Here is a 19923-nt window from a genome sequence, read left to right on the forward strand (position 1 = left end):
GGTGATGAAAGCCTTCAACAAGACAATAATTTCCTATTTTTCCCTGCTCTGCTATTCTTCTCATTTCTCTCATTTTCAGTTAGCACAATGCTGAAACTGGGGGACTGAATTTTCATTGGGGGCAACAGTCTCACTTTGCTTCCCCACCATAAGCAACTATACCCCTGCACAAAATTATATTAAGAAATACATTTTCTCTTTTTCTTCTCTGTGTTTCTTCATCTTTTTCTCCTAGTTAGAAAAAGTAAACTGAATACTTACTCAAGGATGCCACAGGGATCCCTGCAGATGTGTTTCTTTCTTGGTCTTGATTCTTGTGACCGATTTCTCCTTTTCAGGATAGATAACTGCATGATATCAATACAAAAATATCAAACCAACAGCTACAAATGACTCCCAGCCGTAATGGTTCTCAGGAGTGAATCCTCCAATCAGAATCAGGAAAGTGAAAAATACTTTTTACAAACAGGCACCTTTTATTTTCCTTAGTTCAGTTGTGAATGGGTTTCCTAGGCCTCATGGTGGAGGAAAAATATTCTATTTGCACCAGTGATTTTGAATAGGCCATACAAGCACATGCCTGTATACTTTCAATCCTATCCGCAAGCCTTATTAAACCAAAGGTTTGGGATATAAGATCATTGCTTCCCACTGAAATCAACTTTTGGCCATGTTCTTTGAATTAACTACATGATACTGTGGAGTTGTGGGTTGTCTGTGAACATTCTGCATTTGACATTCTTGTGGTACTTGAGTCGGTCTGCTCCATAACCCTGCTGGGAAAAGATTGGTGTAAATAGCAATGAGAAGAAATCCCACATGGATCTTGTATTGATTTGTTTGCAAAATTTGCATTTCACAGCTGTTTTCCCATTTATTCTGAGAAGGGCCCTATAATTCTTGGTTGTCTAGAATTAAAATACGGTGTTTTTGTTAGATGAGAATCTATGATGAGAGGTTAACCATAAACCCCAATCATTCATATTTTAAAGGTGCAGTTAGAAAAGTCTAAATGAAAAGTTCTTGTTCATGAAACCATCTATGATGTATGATATAAACCATGTATGATATCATACAATTCACATAAACCTTCGTGTCTGTGTAAATAAAAATCCATAATCCATCTACATGTACCAAGGATAACATGCAGTTTTCTATTGCTCTATGTTGATAACAATACAGTAGTAGTGGCAGTGAGTCCATATGATGCAGCAGAAGGGAAAAATAGTATCAACATTCATCATATTTTGTAAAAGAGACCAGTGAAGTTTGCAATTTAAACAGGGATTGCTTTAATAACAGAAAACATCTGGAGACTGAAAGAAGCTGTGTTTTAAATTACATCTTGTGAAATTTTGATCTTGTGATACTCAGATCAGAGGTCTCAGGGGTTTTTTAAACTACAGCTCCCAGAATCCCCAAGGATGGAAGATTGTGGGGACAATTGTTCATTTTTATGTCTGTCAGTTCATCATGGCTGAAATCCTTTGAACTGTTTTGAGAATGCTTAAACTCTGTGTTTCTTTCTTTTCTTTTTTTTTGCATACCTGTTTAGTAGAGAGAACCTACACTCTTCCTTCCAGGAATGAATGTTTACACTTCTACTTTGTGTCTTGAAATGTTTAGCCAAACATCTATACTTCCCACCAATGTAGTTTTTAACAATTGAACCTGATGAACAATTCTGGAAAATTCAAAAAGTTGGATATTGTTACAGACATAGAGTTGCCCTTAAAAATACTCATATTGCTCATACATGAATTTTTAATTTTGGCTTATGTTTAGTCTTATGACCATTGTCCTCTCTGAATGTCTTCCTACAAAGGTTAGCTAAAATAGCAGCCAATCCCACATTTTGTGCCTAGGGATCTCATAACAAGATCAGGAATTGTCGGTTGGCTGGGTAGCTGAAGATTGTCCTGTTGAGACTTATGGGGAAAGAGTAGCCAGTCTTCTATCAGAAAAAGATGGGCAAAGTGCAGTTCTGGGTCTCTAGATTGTTTGAGGGACTCCAAACTCTCCCTTAATCCCTTTAGCTTGTCCCCTTTCTGACAAAACAGAATGAATAGCACCTTATGGGACTATCCAGAAATTATGACTAACCCTTAAATAGGTTGCATGATAACCTTGCATTGCTTAGAATTTAAAACAAATCCATTTTTCACAACCAAAAGTGGTGTTCCAGCCACGTCTTGTTTTGTTTTGGTGGGAGGGCTATTTTCGGCCCTCATTGTCGTCTCCAGACAGTTTCAGGGACAGAAAAGTGGTCCCCAAACCTATAATAGTATCTCAATTCGACTGCCAGACATTGAATGTGTTTCCTTTAATCAGGGGAGTCAGGGGTGTAGGGGAGCTCAAAGATAATGCTGGCTCCTTACCTAATAAACTAGGAAAGCTACTTACTATGGCCCATTGCCCAGGCTGAAACTGATGGATTCACTTTTAGAATTTGACTGAAAGCAACTGCAATATGTATACCAAATATTTCATACATGTCTAGGACCAATTGACAAAAATGTAATTTGAGGTCCATTTTGTGAGGAATGTAATGCTATACTATATATCAAAATCTATATCTACATCTATATCCGGGCTTCAAAATTACCCACATAGATGGCTAAGATAAATAACACATTTGCTTTTCAATGGTTTAGTGTACGCAAACTTTGTTTTCTGCACAATATTATTAAAAATATTACATATAAAGTTAACTTCTGGGCATGCTTGTAATGTGTACATGAAGCATACATGAATTTCATGTCTGGGCATGAATCCCATCTCCGAGGTATCATATTCTGTACATGCTTGTGAATATAGGTGTTCCAAAATCTGAAAAAATTCCAAAATCCAAAATGATTCTGACCCAAGCATTTTGCATAAGGGATGCTCAACTTGTACTACATAATTCCTTTTCCCATTTAACATTTTCCTTTTATTGGTTTAAAATTAATTAACATTTCTCTTTCATTGCTTTAAACATATCTTCTAGAGAGAGCTTTTGGACTCCCTCTGTCTGTTACAAAAAGATTTAAATATAACCATAAAGCCTGTCCTCCATACTTGCTCTTTTCACCCCAAGTCCCCATTCGGGATTTTGTTTGGTTTCTCTTTTGACAGCTTCTGTGTATATATATGTTTCTGGTGGTTGTTCAGTGCTATTTTCTGATTTAATATCAGTGCAGTCACAGGAGAAGGATGCACAGTTAGCACTTTTTTTCACAAAGTATTTTTTCAAGCTCCTTTTTGATGTACTGGTCAGGTTTTGCAATTTTCACATTGCGTTGATCAGAGAGTGATGGATCAGGTTTATTGTGCCCCATGGGGAAAAAAGGGGGGGGGTGTCCTACCTTATTCACAGGCAGATCTCTTTTCTCCTAATGAAGCACAATCTTCTCAGCTCAGTCTCTTCCTCTCCGGCTTATATTTTGAAGGTAGCCTTAATGTTTAGGAAAGTGGGTCAGACTTCTACAAAAGATGGTCTTGATTTTTGGGGGGGTGGGGAGCTGCAGGTTTTAGTTAAAAAATACCTTGGAGGAAACAGTTAAGGCAACACTGGAGACAGAGTGCTGATTCAACTGCACCCTGATCAAATGGTTTGATCTGGTTTGCTTCTTATTGTATCTCTGTGCTGCTCTTCAGGCATTTCTGGGACTTATCTTGAGCTCATAATAGGAGTAGATGTAAATTCATGTATATGACTATGACCCATGTTGTTATGGTGTTATATAATGGCTCCACTAATAAGGTAGGATTGGGCAAAAAGTGCAACCATTACCCAGTTCAAAGCAAATATTGTGGATTATCTGCCTTGATATTCTGTGTTATATATGGCTGTGGTCCATGAGGTCACAAAGAGTCGGAGACGACTGAGCGAATGAAGAAGAAGATACGGCTGTGTGGAAGGGTTCCCAATCTCCTTTTGCACCATGATGTGTTTTGATTTGTTTTAAAGGCAAGCCAGTGTTGCCTTCCATTCAAGAGCCCTCTCAGAAAGAGACAATAAAGTAATAAATTAAGGCTTCTGTCTAATGCATGCATAACTCAATTGGCTTCTGATGGACTGGGTGGGCTAGATGATCCTAAACATGTTCAAAATTGGCTGCCAGTAATTCTAGCCTTTTCAGTGAAAGGCTATACAGAGCAACATCACTTAGAAAGGGTTTGTTACTAAAATAAATGACAATTGTTGATCTCTCAACTGAGCAATCTCCATACGTGGCAGAGTATACCTCCCATTGTCCACAAACAACACACCTTTAGAGCAGGCCAGGTTAGTAGAGGCTGAACCATAATGATGTCCCTTTTAAGAACAGTGTTCCACCTTTGCCAGTAGTGCCATATCTTGACTGATTATTGCTGTTGCTAAAGTACCTCTGTTTTCTGCATGATACCTCATGAAGGCAAGATATTGAAGGTACTTCACCTTCAGTAAAAATCCTATACTGCATCCTAGATCTGTCAACCAGCTAAGTATCTTCTTTGTTCAGGAGTTCAGCTGTAGAAGTCCCAGGTCAAATCGTTGCTGGGGTTGAATGATCCAAATGATGGTGACTGATGAAATAAGGGAGGTAGAGTAAAATAAGATATAGATTTTTTTCAGTCTTAAAAAGAGGAAGACTTAACAAGATAATATACAAATAGCATGCTATGGTTTCCTTAAAATCTATAAAGATGAATGCTATCTGCTATCTCCCCCCAATTCTACTCTTCTTTTTGGATTATGTGCAATCATGTCATCAATAACTAAAGATTTTAAGAAATGTGAGCTGAGTTTTGTCATGCACATTCAGATCACACACTTGACACACATTTTTGTTTATTTTGTGGAAAGCATAGAAACCCCAGAAAACTAGGGATTTCTGAATGCAAACTTTATCCAATCCAGTGCCCAATTTAAACATGCAGCTAAATAAACAAATAGAAAGTAATTTTTAATGTAATCTTCATCTTGAGACATAATTGTGCATGGTAGCCATGTTTTATTAGTCTTTAATGGACTACAATGTGAAAATGCTAATCTGATGATATAAAAACTGATTTTGCTCAATAGGCAAGGAAGAATAGCCCCACCTATCTGAAATGGAGTGAATGCTAATGGCATTTTACTTTTGTATTCTGTTTTGTAATATGTCACATCAAGGGATTGATCACGCTTAAAATTTGTTTTGCATTTACTTTCCCCTATTTGATTCTCAGTTCTGTTTGCACTTTCCTCTTGTTTAGTTTACATTATAAAACTTTACTTTTGAGATACATAAATTCTTTGAAGCCAAGGCACAATGGGAAGGTATAGTGATATTGAAAAATTATCTGTGCCATCTTCCCATTACTACTGCCTTCTTTTCTTCATTACTGCACTCTTTACTTCCAGTCCAGTATAATATCATCCCATATGTTCTTCTCTATAAATGCTGGTGTTTTTTGTTTGTTTGTTTTTCTTTTTAGCAAATTTGGAGATTGAAATTTATAAAAGTGGGATTCAGAATTCAGCTCTATGCCTCTATTGTGTTAACTTTCATTTGGAGCCCCCAATGGTGCAGTGGGTTAAACTCTTGTGCTAGCAGGACTGATGACTTGAAGGTTGGGTTGCTGACCTGAACCCAGGGAGAGTGTGGATGAGCTTCCTCTATCAGCTCCAGCTCCATGCGGGGACATGAGAGAAGTCTCCCACAGGGATGGTAAAAACATCAAAAAAACTTCCTTGCAGATGGCCAATACTCTCACAGCAGAGGCGACTTGCAGTTTCTCAAGTTGTCCCTGACATGAAAAGAAAACTTTCATTTATTTAACCACACTTAAATATGAAAAATAGTGCTGGTGTAAAAGTCAGCTAGTTTTCTTTTGCCTAAAAACAGCAACGAATGAGTGTCAATTTATGTTATTGTTCTTACGCACCTTCAAGTGACCCTATCATAGAGTTCTCTAGGCAAGATTTATTCAAAGGGGGATTGCCTTTGACTTCCTCTGGCTCTAAGAGAATGTGACTTGCCCAAAGTCATCCAGTGGGTTTCCATGGCTGAACAGAGATTTAAATCCTCGTCTCAAGAGTTTTAGTCCAGTACTCAAACTACTGCACCGTGGTGACTTGAAAGTCAGTTTAATTATCTCATTTTCTCACTTCTCAATCTTTAGTTTGCCTTATTGTAGATAAGTTTTTAAAGTCCACATGAAAATTCATATGCATTTAGATGTACACTTTATCTAACACTTGCTTTTCTATATGCCGCAAGGAGAGGCGGGTAATAAATTGTTTTTGTTATATAATTTTGCCCAATATACATTTCTGTAAGCAATTTTCATACCATTTTGCATTTTATGCACCATTTTAACTAGTATGTACAGTCAACTGTCCACATTTTCTAGGAACTAGGGGATGAAGACCCCCGTGAAAGTAGAAAAAACATGATTTGCAAAGAAAAAGCAACTCAAGGTTTTACCTGAGAGAACCTCTCTAAGAATCTTTAGATCCTCCAGTTCAACTCTGTGGTCAGCTTCCATCAAAGGTTAACAGTAGAATCATATTGGAGAACCTACAAATCCCTAAAAGAATGTTCTCTCTAGGAATCTCTAGGTCTTCCATTCCTCTGTATCAGAGCCAGCCCTAGGTATTTTTCAAGTGTAGGCGACCCCAAACCAATCACTGAAAAATAAAAGCGTTGGATAAGCGAAAATGTTGGATAATAAGGAGGGATTAAGGAAAAGCCTATTAAACATCAAATTACATCAAGATTTTACAAATTAAGCACTAAAACACCATGTTTTACAAGAAATCAACAGAAAAAGCAGTCTCAACTGCGCCCCCGTATGTTTTGCGCCCCAAGCCACTGCTTAATTCGCCTCATTGTTGGACCGACTCTGCTCTATATAGTTGTACTGGTGGATATAGAGGTTCCTAGAGAAAGAGCATATTAATCAAATCCATGTACAATCAAATCTGCATAAGTGAAACCCACAAATTGGTTCTGTAAGGTCCACAGCCTAAATACACTTTTTTTGAATTTAGGTATTTCATCCCTGAGAATCATCAGTTTGCATTTCTCCTCAGTATATTCATTTTTTCATATGCCTTCAGTTGGAAAACTTAACTGGAAAAGTCAGTAAACTGAATTGTGAAGGAGAGCTGATCTGTCTGTGCCTGAGATTCAAATTTTTAAAATCAGGTGACTGGGTTAGTTTCTTCACCACTCTGAAAGCCCTCAAAGATTTTGAGAAATGTGTTGGACTAACTAGGCCAATTATGCTTTATTTTAGTCAACATTGTCTCTGCATATTACAGCAAAGCTACATTTTCATTATATGTCTGATTGAGAGAAAGGGTTATATTCTGAGGTGGGCCATATAATTTACCTTCAACCAATCGCTGGTGGGTTCAGTTTTCAACAAGCATTTTCAGATAGTGCTGGGAACCAGAAAATGCTCAATTCTGAAACTCTTTTTCAGTTCCCATCACCGAGCATGAGATTGCAACTCTCATCATCCTTATTGTTAGCTATGATAACAAAGGCTATTGTGATTTGAAGTCCGTCAATGTCTGAAAGAACATGTTTTCCCTACATTAGACATAGTAAAGTTAAAGGTTTCCCCTGACATTAAGTCTAGTTTTGTCTGACTCTGGGGGTTGGTGCTCATCTCCATTTCTAAGCTGAAACACTGGCATTGTCCGTAGACACCTCCAAGGTCATGTGGCCAGCATGACAGCATGGAACGTGGGTACCTTCCCACCAGAGTGGTACCTATTGATCTACTCACATTTGCATGTTTTCCAATGGCTAAGTTGGCAGAAGCTGGGGATAACAGTGGGAGCTTGCTAGATATAGGTCCCATCTATACTGCCATATAGTGTAGTTTGAAACTGTGGTCTGTGTAAATGCAGTTCTTTGCATTATATGAGTCTACATTGACCATATAATGGAGTTATATGGCAGTGTAAATAAGACTATAGACAATGTGATCTTGTTTACCTTCCAAGGTCCCTTTCACAGCAAGGGGCAACAGTCATAGAAATCAGCTTGGAATAAATCAAGATACATAATACTATGGTAAGGTAATGGGAATTGACTTTTTTTTTCTTAACAGAAAAACTGTCTTAAAACATAATTTTTTTTGTGGTAGAAACAAGAAGGCTGGGTAACGTTTTCTGCAGCACTGCAGGAATATATTGTTCAGTGTTACAGAGCAAGGTTTGAAAACTTTTTTTGGACTTCAGCTCCCAGAATGCCCCAACCAGCATGGCCAGTGACCATGTTAGCTGGTGGACTTTGAGAACTGATTCCAAAAAAAGAAGCACTATGCAACTCTGGTGTCACAGATATCCCATCTCTACAAAACTGTTGATGCTGAAGTTGCAGTACAAAAAAAGTAACTTTTCCAAAATCTGATGTCATAAAGCCACTCTTTCTATGAAGCCCGCAAGACTGGTAAGCCACACATGCACAAACATACCTATGGTCCTCTTACACAAATCTTAATCTTTTGACTCCAGAAGCAGTAGATTGCCATGAACAGTCAACAGCTAAAACCATTAATCTTTGCTGCTTCCCCAACTGGTAGTAGTAAGTAAAGAAGATAATACACAAGCAGAGTCAGTGACCCACTACAAATTGGTCCTGAAAGGTCCACAAGCCTAAATAGACTTTTGCTGATCCAACACTTGTTAGGAATCCCAACAAAGAGACTATTGGCTCATCTGATGAGCCGCTTGCTATTGGGCCCTTTTGCAATGGTCGGTGATGGATGAGCAGCTTCCCTTTGAGGGGGAAGATACAGCTCCTGGTATGGGGTCTTTTCTCATCTTAAATTTGTACTCAATAAATCACAGGTGCAGAGGAGACAGCATCAGTTTCATTACACCTACATGCTCCAGTATCAATCATGCCAACACAATGGGCTGTGCACAGTTCATTTCACGATAACCCCCCCCCCCGCCCCACAACACACATTTACAGTTCCACTCACCAATGCCATTTCCATTTGCTTGCACTTAAGGATTCTGGGAGTGTTAAGAGTTTGCAGCACAACTGTATGAAGCAAAAGCAGTCTCAACTCCTATTCATGGCAGTTTTGCTGACGGGAGAAACTGGATTTGCCTCCTATGTTCGGGTTTCTGTAATTCCTTCTGCTTCCTAATAATGTTCCCTGTTGGATTGGACTGAACTGTTGTTTCAATTACAAAAGGCTTTCTCAAGCTGTTAGGACTGAAGAGAGCATTAATGAATTCCTCACTATGATTAAAGCATTTGCTGATTAATCAGAGATTAAAATGTACGTTCTGATCGAACTGTAATTGGAGTTCATGCTTACATTCAAGTGTTAACCAAATTATATTCAACAGGTTATAAAATATATATACTAGCCATGAATATTACTCTTGTGATCTTCACCAAAGGTCCTTAAAAGGTTAATAACACAGGACTGGCTAATTTAACTAGCTAATTAAGTGAGCAGCAGCAACAACAACAACAACAACAACAACAACAAAAGAGAGAGAGCTGTTTAGTGGAAGAAAAAAAGAAAGACTAATCAGTTGACGTACACACAATGCCCTCTTATTTAAAATGGAAATAATTCATCTGATATGTGTAGTTGGATGACAATACTGTCTGCTTACTGCCCTCAAGCATGCTTTTTATTAGGGGTGTGCATGATATTGTTTTGATATACTGTTTTCGGGAGATTCAAGCAATCCATCAGTTAGATCTCTGAAAACAGGATGGGTGACAGGGGCAGCTGGATACGTGGTGGCCGATCTTTGGCTGTATCTGACTGCATTTGGCTGCCATGTGAGAAGAGAAGCTATATGTGTGGGGGTTCCCCCTGTTAGACTTGCCAGAACGAATCAGAAGAAGATCACGTGTCTTTTGGAAAAGCTGGTCTATATATACCAGGGCAAGCTCTGCCGTTTTTCTGTGGTGTCCTGGCAAGAGAGAGAAGGAGAGAGAGATCATGCTAGCTAGCTAGCTCTGTGTGTTCCATCACAGTGCATTTACTGCTTCTTAGTGCTTAAGGTAAAGGTAATGGTTTCCCCCTGACGTTAAGTCCAGTCATGTCTGACTCTGGGGGTTGGTGCTCATCTCCATTTCTAAGCCAAAGAGCCAGCCTTGTCCATAGACACCTCCAAGGTCATGTGGCCGGCATGACTGCATGGAGCACCGTTACCTTCTCGCCGGAGCGGTACCTATTGATCTACTCACATTGGCATGTTTTCAAACTGCTAGGTTAGTGCTTAGGGATCACTTTTTGAGAATTCCAACCTTTTTCCTCCTCATTAAATTTTCTTAGTTAATATCTTGCTTATAGTCCTACTTTTATTTTTACTAGCAATTTCACTAGGAAGGAGTGGGTGGGCCTGTTTAGCTATCAAGATAAGGCAGGACCTGGTGTCCCTTACAACACTCTAATTACTGGTATATAAGAGTTGAAATGAGTTTTGTCGGTTTTGCTATGTTACAGATACCTTCAACAGGCCCATTACTTACTGCATGACAGAATTCACAAATATATTGTTACCTTAATTCCAACATAGAGAGTTAAGATATATTTAGAATGCACAGATTTTCAGAGCTGTTCACACATTATATCTAATGTACATCATTAAAAAATAAACTCAAAGCTTAAAGATGCACAGGAGTCCTCTTTCTTTTTTCCTTCCCTGTCTTTATGCGTGAATAGGTATATATGAGAGAGGCGAGAGAGGACAGAAGTCAGAGATGATTATGATGATGCTGATGATGATGATGACGACGACGACGATGTTGAAGCTGGAAACCCCCAGTTCTGCTATGACTTGAATTCAGTCAGTGGTCCTAAATCTCATTCTCCCTTTGATATCTATATGAGAATATGCAAGGAACAAGCACGGAATTGTTTATAAGCAGAGTGTTTTCAATACTCTGGAAATACACACATACACACAGATGATGATGACAGGGTTGAAATGAGAAGGAGGAGAAGTTGTAGTGGTAGTTTACAAATAAAATAGAGAAGATGGATTTTCTTGATGCTCAGTCAGACATATACTTACTTGCAAAGAAACAACTGACTTTTTTGTGCATTAACATTGTTCTGGAATTCTGTCATTCTGTGGCAGTCTGTTAATTTTTAACTAAGCAAAAAAGCCACTTCAGCACAGAAGAGATACACAGCCAAAGAGAAACTGCAAACAGGAACACATTCACAATTGTCAGACAGAACCAGCTTTTCAAAGGAAATACTTCCATTCAGTTTAAATCTACAAGAGCATGGGAGTGACACTTTTCATTCATTGGCCTTAGGGCTACGATGAGATAAGAGCCTTCACAGTTATTGAAGCTACATTTGTAACACCACTTTTTTCTTGACTGTTTTTGTTTTTCTCTTTAGTATAGTATGAATATTGTTAAGGTAGCACTAGAAAGGAGATTAACCCAATAGAAAAAAATCTTGTCTGTGTTTGATAGCAAATCATTATTTTTCCTCAGTAGCATTGCTTCAGGACAAAGAAGAATGTAAAATAATATTTACAGCCATCAATACAGTAAAATCGAGTTCACATTCTTTGTGTCAGTAGGATTGGAGAAAAACATTGTGCTCAGATGATCCATGATCTCACAGAATGCTGAAGAAAATGATGAAAGTGTAATTCTCAGATTGTCACAGACCCTGGAACAGCTGGAAGAGGGTCAGCTTCATCTCCAGACTACGCTACGAGGCTGAGCCACCCTGAAAAGATCAAGAAAAATTGAACCACCAAGACTCCTATGCAGTTGAGCCCCACAGAATCAGTCAGAAGTATACTAAATGATCCAAATTTTGCTATTGTTTTGTAGCTTTCTGATTGTCATCAAGCTTCAGCTTCCTTTAATGCAATGTATTCTGTGTCATTAAGCTTATTTACACCGGCACAAAACCCAAAATTGGACCAGATGTTGAACCTGGTGGACTGGAAGCTAAGGTTCCAAATGTCTGCAAAGCCAAGATCTGAGAGCCATTGGCATCCATGGCTGTATGAGGTTGATTGGGCTGAAACTGAATGACTGTCCCAAGTTCACTTCAAGAGTTTTGTGACCCATTGGGGACTAGAATATGCATCTTCCAAGCTCCAGTTCTACAGTTTTTCCACTAGACTGCACTGGATCCTATGCACTGAGAATGTGAGCCCCCTAAAATGGACTTTCTAAATTTTTACTTCTGAAAGAAATATTTTATCCATGTTGGAAATAGCAACCTTATCAAGCCTCCACTAGTTATTTGTTATGTATATAATTCAAATTGCTTACTGTATTGTATATGTGTGTGTTGGTATGTTGATTTCCTTTACTCTTTGTTATGGGAGGGGCTGTAGGCCATGTGACCAGATCTGTTCAGGAATCATACTGTTCAGGAAACAGTATGCTTTAGACTCCAGGAGAAATAGTATGCTTTAGACTTTTGTAGAAACAGATGTGTACTTTTAGAAGTTAGTTGAAACAGACTACAGAGATTCAATTAGACTCTCAGAACAGAGAGATGCTAGATTATGGACTGTTGATTATAAGAAAGATGCCATACACAGAGAAACTACTTCAAATCCTAATGTATGCTGAATACATGAAGTTTTTGAGTAAATCAACTATATTGCTTTTAAAGAAGTCTACTTATTTTTCTCTCTTGATAACATGATTTAAAGGTAAATATATTTTTATGGAAGAGTAGTTTTTTTGGTAACTAAAAAGAACACTTCTGAAACTCTCCTGTGTGTGTGTGTGTGTGTGTGTGTGTGTGTGTGTGTGTGTGTTTTGTGCGTTGGCATATCTTTGTCCCTAACAGTTCTAAGAGATATCTAGGTACAGCAGTTTAACAGCTGAGAAACTGAATTGCCTTGCATGAATGCCATTTTCACAAAAGGTTATGGCATCATTTTTCAAAAGGTTGTGACTTCTAACAAGGTCATGATCATGTCCATTTTCCAAACTTCTAAAAAGTGATGGCCTAGGGTTAGGGAAAGTGTTGGCTATAGACCACAGATACCTTAATGGACTTATTTGTGCCCCCCTTATATTCTTCTTAAAATAATTCATGACTTTTCAGATCCCAAGGTCTGTTTTAAGCCTAGTAGTGGGCTCTATGGAACAACGAAGTTAAAAACAAGCTGAGTTCTTGATTACTTTCTTGATAAGTAAGAGTCACTTCTTTGCCCAAATCAGCCTGGGAAATGTGTTCAAAACAGAATGAAATTGGCCTTCACAGCCTTAGTGGATATGGCAGAGTGTTCCAATTTAATTTTATTTTAAAAGGTTCCCAGGGTAGAATGCATGTCAGTAGGTGGGGACATATGTCAGGGTGGATTGTGTAGCAGGAGGTGTTGCTGGATGTATGAACACCAGTGAAATCAACATAGACCAGATGTAAACCAGTGCTTAAAAAATTACATTTTTTGACTTAAGCTCTAAAAGTTCTGCAATAAAACCATGATGTTTAGATTACTGTGGAAGCTAAATAGCAAAAAGTTACTTGTGAAGGCTCTGAAGCAGACTTATCCATCCTCCCATATTTGTGCTTTTATTAGGTGATGTAGTACGTCAGTACCATGTTTCCCCGAAAATAAGACAGTGTCTTATATTAATTTTTGCTCCCAAAGTTGCGCTAGGTCTTATTTTCAGCAAATGTCTTATTTTTTCATGAAGAAGAATTTGCATTTATTGTTGAACAAAAAATATGAACATTTATCATATATTGTACAGTGGTTATCATCACAAACCAGCATAACCAGACAAACTTTGAATCCTATCAAGCATTTCTTGTTACTACCATTATTTCAATGTACAACAATCTATGGTATGTATATTTACCGATCCTGCATGCTCTGGTGTTCTGTTCAGTGGGCATGCTTCGAAATAAAAACTTTGCTAGGTCTTACTTTTGGGGGAGGCCTTATATTTAGTAATTCAACAAAACCTCTACTAGGTCTTATTTTCAGGGGATGTCTTATTTTTGAGAAAACATGGTAGTATAAAAGCAAACTACACTATAGCAGCAAGCATCATGGGGAAACAAGTTAATTATATGGCACATATGAATGTAAGAAATAATTCATTTGTGTCTTGAAAAGAAATTACTGTAGAATAAACCAGTTTCTGATGCTAGTGAATATATAGAAGATCAATCTGAAATTAAATCCATCAGATCATGCTCATTTTTTTGCATTTTTTTTTTGCTTTTTAAAAATGCAGTTGGTTTTTACATAAAAGAAATTTGACTCAGAGATTAGTAAAAACTGTCTTGCTTACTGGCATTACACACTGAAAAGTAACTATGATCCAAGGAACACGAAGCTATTAATGCTCTAAGCATTTGATGATTACTGATTTATTGCAAGTTTAAGAGATTTTTGGGGGGAATCTTTAGAACTAATCAAGTTTAAAATCTTTCCAAATTATTTTATTTATTTTGTCAAGGACAGATGGGAAATGCTTCATCATTTGTTAGCTGAAGGATAGTATCAATTTCTGTTTAAACATGGACAGAGTGATGCCAAATATTAGTCAGTTCCTAATAATTTTGAGGGATTAAAAAGATAATAAAAGTAATAGTCCATTACATTACCTACTTCAGCAGGATTGTAATGAACATAATAAATTCCAGATCAGGGTTATAACAACTTCCATCTATTCAAAATGAATTTGTAGGGTTACTTTCATTAACTATGTATATGGAGAAAATGATCTGACATATTACTTTAAAAGAGCTGTAAAACCGATTAGAAGGAAATATGCTTCCCAGACAGCAATTCTGGCTGCTGGGGAAATTCTCTCCATGGGAAGAAGGAAAAGCGAGGACAGGGCTTCAAGGATGTCAGAGCATTGTTACTTCTGTATACCTCCCAGGCTGCTGGGGAGATATGATGGAAACCATCAGGGGCAGGAAGAAACCCAAAGAGGAAGGAAAGCTGACATCTTTCTTGGTTCTCTGTGCCTTGTAAAGGAAGGCCCTTGTTAATGAGTTATCCGGGTTTTCATCTGTGCCCTGGGAAATTTCTGCATGGAAATGAAACTGTTCCTGGCACAGGAATGCCCTTTTGGCAGCCCAGGGGAAGGCTGAGGTATTAAAGGGAACCATGGCCTCATTGCCGAAAGGAGGCAAGGGAGCTAGCACTTGACTGCACTACAGAAATTACTGCGGCACCTAGAATGTTGGCTTCATTTATCAATTTCATAGCAGCAAGAGAAAGGGGGGAAGAAAATCCATACGCCTGCCTGCTCGCCTGCCTTTACAGCTGTGTGCGAAATCTAGTCTCCAAAGCCAGCCATGTGTGTTATCAGGAGTCTTGGAGAAAGTAACTTAATGCTCATGATTTATACCTAATTGGACCTCTAAGTGATTAAAGTGGCAGTAATGAATGAAAACCAACTAACACTCACCACACACCCCACCCCCACCAATCTGGCCCAAGGGACCAGCCTTTTCTATAGAGCATTTCAAAAGGTGGCAGGCTATGTGTGGTATATGGAATACTTCTATGACAGATACTTGCTCAGAGCGTCTTTTAGAATGAATGTGTCCATTTCAAGTTAATGCACACATACAAGAATGGAAGAGATTATTTAATTGCAAATACCAATTGAGTATCTCTTATCCAAACTCATGGGGCAAGAAGGATTTCTTTTGGATTTAGCATTTGCATATTTGTACCATAGCTATAGGAGCCCCTGGTGATGCGGCGGATTAAACCACTGAGCTGAAGAACTTGCTGACCAAAAGGTCGGCAGTTTGAATTGGTCGGCAGGGTGAGCTTCCACTGTTAGCCCCAGCTTCTGCCAACCTAGAACATACAAATGTGAGTAGATCAATACGTATTGCTCTGGCGGGAAGGTAACAACACTCCATACAGTCATGCCGGCCACATGACCCACCGGCTCTTCGGCTTAGAAATGGAGATGAGCACCAACCCACAGAGTCAGACATTACTAGACTTAATGTCAGGGGAAAACCTTTACCTTTACCCACCATGGTTATGGGATCCAAGTTTAAAAGCCAAATTCATTTATGTTTCAGGTATACACATAGCCTGGAGATACTTTTATACAATACTTTAAATAAATGTATGCATGAAACAAAGTCTGTATAAATTGAATCAGCAGAAAGCAAAATGGATCACGATCACAGCCATCCATGTGGACAATTTCAGATTATGAAATATTTCAGATTTTGGAACTCTGGATAAGGGATGTTCAACCTGTAATAAGACATGCACATTTGGATAAATGCTTTTACAGAGCTGTTTGAAACAGAGCAAAAGTGTTGGCGTTGTCAAAATAATGATTGATTTAAAAAGTAACACTGATGAACTATTTTTATAACAAGAAGTATGTTGAAGTGAAAAATCTCAGCTAGTTACAACTTATTTATTGTCAAAGTCATCACCATAAATTAACAGGTACAACTGAAAGTTGATATGTTTTTTAAAAATGTATCCAAAGCATATCAAATGCCATAACCTCTATCCATCTTATTTCACTTTTGCCATTCCTTGAATAAGAAATGGCAAAAATGGAAACTAATTTTTTAACATTACAGTCCTCATAATCCCCCACTTGGACATGCTGGTTGTGGGATTCTGGGAGCTATCCTCTAAAAAGGCAGGTTTTCTGTGTTCTGATGAAAATGCATTTGGTATACTTTATAAAAGAAATTCATTTTCTATAGCAAGTTTGGAAGTTTTCATGTTGTAGCTTGTATTGTGCTAAACCACAAGGAAAAAAACCAAAGATCTTTGGTTAAGATGCCAGACTTATTAGACAAAGAAGTCACCTGATCATAATTCTTCCTGTTCAGGTGAAATACGGTGATAAAATGTTTTTAATGAATCGATCCATGCAATTTTGTGTAAAGCAGTGCTGCTTTTGTCATCTATAGTGGCCACCCATACCTAGAGAAAGAGAATAAGAGTTGCAAATGCCCTGATTTGTTTAGCTTTAAAACATCTTGGTGAAGCAAGTTGAAACCCCTACAAAATACCCTGAGCTTTCACCATACTTGCAGATGATGAGGATTCAGGAGGCATGGGAACATTCTCATCAGATTCTGAGTGCCGATTACGATCAGGAACAGGCTGCTGTCATGGGTAATAAAGTAGGAGAGCAGGTGTCAAAGGAACTTCCTGATTAATAGAGCATTACTTACAATGTCACTGACCCATAAGACAACCTTTGGGTTTCATTCTGCTTGTCATGCTGGCATCAGCCTGGAACGATGCCACTGAGACTGCAGCAGCTAAGAAAATGCTTGGTGTGTGAGCACAACCCATTCCTCTGTCTGTTCAGTCAGAAGCAAGTCCTACTGAACCCAGTGAACTCCCTCCAAAGACAGAAGTCAATGTGGTTTGGAGGTTAAGCATCTGGTGTTGTGGTTAGAGTACTGGGATTTGTAGTTTGGGGAGGCAGAGAAGGCAACTTTGTGAAATACCAACTCCATGACTCCTTAGCATTGTGCCATTGAAATAAAAGTGGTGTCAAACTGCATTAAAAATCTACAGTGTAGATGCATCCTCAGAGAAGAACTGGGAGATTCAGGTTCATGTGCACCAGGAGAACTTGAGTCAGTCATTTTCTTTCAGCTTGCTCTTCACAGGATTACTGTGAAGATAAATGTAGTCCAGGAAAAAGGCCATGTTGAAGGAACAAGAAGGCATAACTGGCAAAGATTTGATTGTTTATTTCATTTATGTTTCATTTTTCTCCCAATACTGAACAAAAAGTATCTATGTATGTATATAAAAATGTTTAAAGTGCCATTCTTCCTTCTTTCCCATGCAGCAATTTGTGTCTTCTGAGAAGTGGCTCCAAAAGACCAGGAAACCTTTCTGGACCACTTCAAAAGTGATGGATGGAGAGTTTCCTTCAGCAAAAAAAGACAAAACAAAGCAATTTGGTTACTGGTTTCTTTTTAAAAAGTACAATTATTTCATTAGGTCTTCTGACAAATAATAAGTAGCTAATAAAATAACTGTTCTGCTTCCAATGAAGTTTTTTTCTCTTTCTCTCAAGGTGTTTGGAAAATTGTGGAACAACACTGATCTAAAATTAATCCTGTGGACATGTAGCATTTTCCCACATTGTTATATTTTTTTAAAAAATGTGTCTGTTAGGGGGAAAGCATACTGAAATGTCTGAATTGTCATATATTTTTGGTAACTAATGAAATTAAGGCTGGAAAAGACGGTGAAATCAAGATTGACAGATGTGTATTTAACAATGATATATTTTTAATACCCAATTTTTAATACTTCACCATAAGATTTAAGTGTAGCACATTTTTCTTTTACTTAATCAAGAATAAATTTTGTTTTAGTTATGCATAAAATATGCAATCAAACATTCTTCCATCATACTCTACAATATATGATAGCAATTATAAACATAAGACTGCATATTGTTGTATATGTTACCATTTGAATATATAATAAACACATTCCATTTTTGAATAAACACTATTGACCTGCTTACCCTCTCAAACGTTGTTAGTCATCTGTTCATGCTTTTAAATATATATATAGCTCAAAATTTGACATGTACATTATTGATGTTGGCAAATTTTGTAGTTGTGAACCATTTCTTCCAAATTTCTTTTCTAGCTTCAGATGTTAAATGAGATTCTGAATGTGAATGAATCAACAGTTCAAAAAATCAGACCCGGTTGCCTCGTAGGGAGAGTCATAATTATCAATATTTTACAGATGAAAACAAGGACATGTGTGGCCAGGCAAAATGAGACTGCGGTTAACACAGCAAAGGTCATTAATGAGGAAAGAGAGGATGCAGCCATTTACTTTTACTTGCATCTGAAGGAAAGAACAAGATCCCTCCACTCCACTCCTCCTACCTTGCAGAGTTAATTCAGTGCAAATTACTTCTGCACTTTGAACTCAATTTGCAGCTATTGAACTTAGTCAAAGACTAAGGGGGGAAGTTAGAGAATGAGAGAGAAAGTGGGACATTTTAAGTTTGGCCCTCATTAAGTGAACCATGGTATAATACATATCATATTTACTCAAGTTTAATGCTCACATTTTTTGGCTAAATTATATTGCCAAAATCGAGATGTGCATTAGATTAAATGGTGTGTTAGAATTACACACATAAGCCCACCTGTGTGAAAAGGCCCGGAGGAACCAGGAACTCGGGAGGCTGGACAGGGAGGAGGGGAGCCATAAAGAGGCTGTTCCCAGTGATGGCAGTAGCTTCAGGGCTCCGTGGCACCAGGAGAAGGAGGAAGAGTGCCTAGCTCATGTCCCAGTAGTTTGTCACTTAGCCATTGATCCAGCCAATTGTATAGGTTTGAAACATACAAAAAAAGAGTTTTTGTTTTGTCCAAGTGTTTGGTTTACACGGGCTACAATAAATATCCTGAAAAAGATGAGGGAACGTATTGCCCAGCATACATATTTTCAATGGTATAGGTTTGAAACACAGAAAAAAAGAGTTTTTTGTTTTGTCCAAGTGTTTGGCTTACATGGGATACAATAAATATCCTGAAAAAGATGAGTGGATATATTGTCCTTCCTCCTGGCTGGCTCTAGAGGTCTCTTCCCCTGCCCCCCAAACTCAGTCCCATGCGGTTCCCAATTGGCCTCATTCACAAGGCCTTCAAAACCTCCCTTTCGGTCCTGAGGGTCTTGCGAATGAGACCAGTTGGAAATCACGTGCAGCCTCTATTTAACGGAGGGGCGTGGTATACCAAATGGCCTCATAAATGTTGCCTGCCTCCCTGATGTGCTATGCCTGTGCTGTTGGGCACATTATGTTAATTATAATAACTTTATAATAACCCGCCACCATCTCTCAGAAGGACTCGGGGTGGCTTATATGGGGACCAAGCCCAACATACACATGGAATTCAAAGTTACATAATTAAAACATATAACAAATAAACAATATAATTAAAACAATTAAAAAACAGAAAATAAAAACA

This window comes from Anolis carolinensis, chromosome 4, assembly GCF_035594765.1.
Source record: "Anolis carolinensis isolate JA03-04 chromosome 4, rAnoCar3.1.pri, whole genome shotgun sequence".
Lineage (NCBI taxonomy): Eukaryota > Metazoa > Chordata > Lepidosauria > Squamata > Dactyloidae > Anolis > Anolis carolinensis.